The following is a 5669-nucleotide window of genomic DNA, read 5'->3' as shown; positions in this document are numbered from 1 at the left end:
TTGTACAAAAAATATATTTATCTTGTAAAAAGCCATTAAAATCCTGAGTTAACTAAAATTGTGATTTCGATAGAAATTCGACTACAATTGTGATTTTGGTAGAAATTGCTTAGGGAATAATGATAAAAGGGTAGGTTGCAGAGAGAATCATCAACAAAGGAGATAATGATATAGATAGAATGTAATTAGTAGCAAAATTTTAGATTAATGACGTGTAATTATTTTTTTGAAATATGAAAATGTTTTAGTGTTGTAATAAATATAATATAGAAAATATTTGGTTTAGATGTATTTTAGTTCGAAAGATATTTGTAGATTGTGTTTTAACTCGATTGATATGGATATTATTATCAATGTAGGAGGACGTGGATTTGAATGCGCTGAAACAGTGGCGAAATTGGGGGGCTGGCAGGAGCCCTGACCCCCTTAAAATGAAAAATTTTCTATATGGCCTCTTTAAAATTTTTAAAATTTTAAATTAGTAAAGGTAAATATTGTACTTTGTCCCCCTTAAAAAATATAAAAATTTGATTTAATCCTTTAAAATTATAAATATATAATTTATTAAAATAGTGAAATTGCAATTTTTTCTATCGTAAAAATTACTTTCATGATCTTTTATAACTGACTTTAATTTAGTTTTTCAGAACACCTTTACAAGTTCATAATATCTGCAGGAAACTACTCTGCCTGACAATCTCAAAATTATCTTTTATGTAAAGAAGGGCCTCTGATATTACACCTGCAATTATTATCATTTCCAAATGAGAACGTGCATGTTCCCAAAGAAGTTAAATAGAAGAAGAAATGAAGAGAATCATGTGTTCCTGCTTTGTTTAGGTGAATATCTGATAGTACTTAAAGAATTCCAGATAACATAATGTAGAAGCAATGAGCTAGATTAATAGTTTTAAGGGTTTTTTAAGTTACAAAAACTCAATTGAATTGAAGAATTAAATGAAAATCAATCATGTAATCATGTTAAATTAAGAGTGTTTCTTTCTTTGACACTAGATGTAAGACAAAAAATGTGTTTACTTAGTCTTTTTCTTTTCCTGGTTCAAAAAACCTTCAATGTCTAAGATCAGTTCAATTCTGCTGCTACAATTTAGACATTCAAACAAAACTTAGTTTCATCAATTGAAACATAAAAATCTTTGTCATTAGATGAACCGAGCATTCGAACAAAACTTGGTTTCATTATAGAAATATACAAATCTTTGTCATCAGATGAACCATACTAAACAATAAATCTCATGATGAGGTTAGAAATAAGGGTTGAAAGGGATTTAATACTTGTGTCATAGCCAAAGAGCAAGCCACCAATTCCAGCAATTACAGTAAGTCCAAAACCATAAGGATTACTGAAATATGACATTCGTCTCTCTGGAAACAAATCTAGATACCTTAAACTTCCTGGTAAAGACTCTTGCGTCATCTCTCCAACTAACAAACAAACACTCAAATTCTAATTCCCAGTCAATTGAGTTACCAACAATGGTAGAATTTCCCTTAAAACTCAGAACTAAAAACAAATATATATATTTTGATTAATCACTGAAAACAAATCATGCATTAAAAAACCCAAAGCTTCGCTTTTCCTTTTCTCTATGAGAAAATATGAATCCAATCTATTTTTCTGATAGATGACTACAGCGATTGCCATTGAAGATGTTAGAAGGGAGGTAAAGAATAAAAATGAAGTGAGGGAAGTAAAGCGAAAATGGGTGTTTGGAAAGAGAGAAAATATGGGAAAGAGAGAAGAAGAAAAAAGATTGAAAAAAAAAAATGTTTTGATGATTTTATCTATGACATCGTGCTTATGTGGCATGGTACTGACGGTCAACTCACGTTTACTATTATTGAGCTAATTTCTGAAAAAATTATAACATTGAGAGTGTCAATAAAAAAGTTAAGGGCTCAAACTCAAAAATTTATAAACATTGAGGGTAATTTATGAAATTATACTTAAAAAATAATCATAAATCCTGAATATAAATTATAAAATAAACATAAAAAAATAGAAAAAATTAATATTACCAATTAAACAATATTTTCGTCAATCTTACATTTACACTACCAATTTAACTACTTTAAAATATATCTCCATTGCCATAATATATATATCGACAATTTCTGGTCTTCCCATTCTTATCTAGATAAATAACTTATGAAACAAAATGCTTTGTTTTTTTTTTTTCCGAACTTATATAAAAATGATTGAAATTCATATTCATAAATAGAAATTTTAATTATTAGTTATTGGACGGAGAAGATTTTGTCAACTTATATATAAAATATAAAAACTAATCTACAATAGACATATGCACATTGTGTATGTATACCAACTCAACATGGGATTATCTTCTTCTTTTGAAAGGAACTTAACATGGGATGATAAATATCTTTGGATTTTGATTTTAAATATACGTTTGACTTTCTATTTCTATACATATTTTTTTGTTGAACGGTACGACTTGTCGACTTCTAACCTGAAAAGAATTTCCATATATATTATACCTAAATTAAGTATAAAAAGAACATTACATTGAAGCAAATGACATTAAATTAATTATGTAAATTATAGAATTGATTAATTCATAAAGTTTGTTTTAACTTGTCGTTTACATGTGGGAGGCGAGAATTAGGCATTAGCCTCGTTCCTTGCAATGTTCAACGCCGAGGTTTATTACTTATTTAAAGACCAATCATGTCAATTAATTACCGATGTTTATTACGCCGTGGTTTGAGTTTTTAAGAGAAATTATATTAATTTTATTGATAAATATTAAATTTATACGTAATTTTATTTAATATGGACTTTGATATATAAATATTTTAAATACAATTATACATGTAAAATTTGAATTGTAATTTATTTATGTAAATGATATTTTAATTTTAATTCAATTGTATATATTTATAAAAATTAATAAAATAATAGTATTAGTAATTTGTAAAATTAAATTAAATAAAATTAAATTTTCATATATAAAATTGCACAAAATTAAATTTACTTATGACATTACACATTAAATTAGAGTTCATATATTAGTATAACTTTAATATTTATCTCTTAATTTTATTATACCAAACTCAACCTTAAGCATGCAAATGCAATTCTTCTCGTGTCATAGTTCACCCATTCAAAGCCAATGCGGCTTGGCTAGCATAATAACTTGCTTATTCAAGAGATTTCAACTACAAGAATCTCTTTACTATATCTCATTTAAAGATATTGAAGTTGCATCCATCACACTTACAGGCTGTTCAATATATTCAAAGTAAGAATGCAATAATTACGCAATGGAAATTGTAACATCCTTAATCCGTATCCAACATCAAAATAGGGTTTTGAAGCATTACCGAAACTTTCAGAATATTTTTACAAATAATTTATATAAATTATTATTCATTCACCGAGATCATTTAAAACGTCTTTTAATTGGACATTCAGGGCCCAATACGAGCATTAGAATTGAGTCGGGACTTAATCGGGACCTCTAGGAATTTTTTGCGAAATTCCAAAACTTTTCCAAGGTGCAGGGCTCACACGCCTATGTGGTCCAAGGGACACACCTGTGTGACCCTGGGACATGCCCGTGCTGGAGGCCATGTTTGACCCTGTGTAACTCTTTGACTTGTGCACATGGCCATGCTACACGCCCGTGTGCTAGGCCGTGTGGTTAATTGATTCCTTTCGAAATTAGGTGCAGGTTTCATATGGCCAAGACACACGCCAGTGTCTCTGCCTGTGTACTCAATTTTGAGCATTCTGTTTTCTCGAATTTAAGATGTAGGGGACACACGGCCTAACCACATGCCTATGTACCAGGCCGTGTGTCATACACGGTCTAGACACAAGCCCGTATGTCTACCCGTGTGAACAAAATAAAGCCATTCCTAGCTTCATTTCTCACCCCAAATCATACCAAATTCCTGCACCAAACTTACATCCAAATACCAACCAGCCCAAGCATTGAATTCAAGCAAACTCCACCATTCATCATGGCATATCATTTCATGCATACATGTTTATAATCTTACCTTAGTTAAGACCTCAAGTTAGACATAATTTGATCAACTACTTAAGATATATATAGTTACCACAGTTTGACATTACAAGTATATTAAAACAAACCATTACTAGCCATTCCAATGGCTAGATTACAAGCATCATTTACATTTACATGCCAATATGGCCAATATATCCTATAAATGCCATTACAACCATAATTGATTTACCATATTGTATCGACATGGGCCGATGGATAGTGTGAGTGATCTCCACCGAGCTTCCAATCCAACGAGCTTCCAATTTACTATAAAATAAGGAAATAAAACTAAGCATAAAATACTTAGTAAGTTCGTATAACATGGTACTTAACTTACCATTTATTTTATTTTGAGGTAACTATGTAAGGCACATTCAATCAATTTAATCTCAAGTCCTACACATATCCTCATTGCCCTGGTTAGTCGTATATTCCATAATAACATCAAAAACATGTATGGGCTCAATAACAATCAAATTTCCATAAACATATACTTTCTACAACATGTATTCATTTAACATGTATAAATCATCTCTTTATATTACAAGTATAATTTCATAATAGTTCATCTCGAGTTCAGATTATTTCATATCAAACTTTACCCATATTACTTGGAATATCAAGTTCACGATTAGTACACTCAAGGTGTACAAGTATATAATCAAGGATGTACATACTCATTAAATAAATTCCATGTACAATATCATCATTTCATAATTCCATATATCAATCATTACGTATCGTCATTTTCATGTGTTGCAGGCCGATATGTGTAATAACTCATTTCTTATTCATATCTTCACATGTCAAGAACTTTTACCTGTTGAACTTATTCGAAATATATTCGAAATATCGATGGATACTTAGGTAATACACTCGAGGTGTACGAGTCAGAATCTGTCAATTCGTGTCCAATGGTACCTATAAGGTACTATTTCATAGAGTACACTCTCGAGCAACATATATAAAAACAACAGGATTACCAGTCCAGGCTAAATCCTTTTTATGACATATGCTCTAAAGAGCTTGATCTGAATTACTCGTTCGGGCTAAATCCAATCCATAACATATGCTCTAGACAACTTATATTAGGATTACCCGTCTGGGCTAGATCCTTTCATAAATGAGGTCAGTAAGATTACTCGTTCGAGTTAAATCCCGTCAGCAACAAATGCAGGACCTCATTTATTTCAGGAAATCACATATTCATCGATTCTTATTTATTCAAACGGGATTTAATATTTTCCGAACATAATTGCTCATAAGATTATTTCATCTATTTATCACAATTGTATATAATAATTCCTTTAATCACATTCAATATTCAAACCAAGTACAAGAATAACATTTTTATCATTTAGGTCAGGCATTATCATTTATCTAGTATTTCTCTGATATGTTTACATGACTTAACTTTTGTTAAGTATTCTTAATCATGTAATAAAGTTCATATTTATGGCATTCAAATAATTCACACATATACACATTCAATACAATATTATAATTATACATAATTTAGTTACACGAACTTATCTCGATAAATGTTCGTGTACGTAAAATCTACTAATCCTACATTTTCCTCTTTTCCTCGTTCTAGCTCTGAATTTGGTCTAT

The sequence above is a fragment of the Gossypium arboreum genome, chromosome 3 (genome assembly GCF_025698485.1).
Source record: "Gossypium arboreum isolate Shixiya-1 chromosome 3, ASM2569848v2, whole genome shotgun sequence".
In the NCBI taxonomy this organism is placed as follows: Eukaryota; Viridiplantae; Streptophyta; class Magnoliopsida; order Malvales; family Malvaceae; genus Gossypium; species Gossypium arboreum.
The sequence above is the reverse complement of the archived record's forward strand: the minus strand, read 5'-3'. Positions refer to the sequence as shown.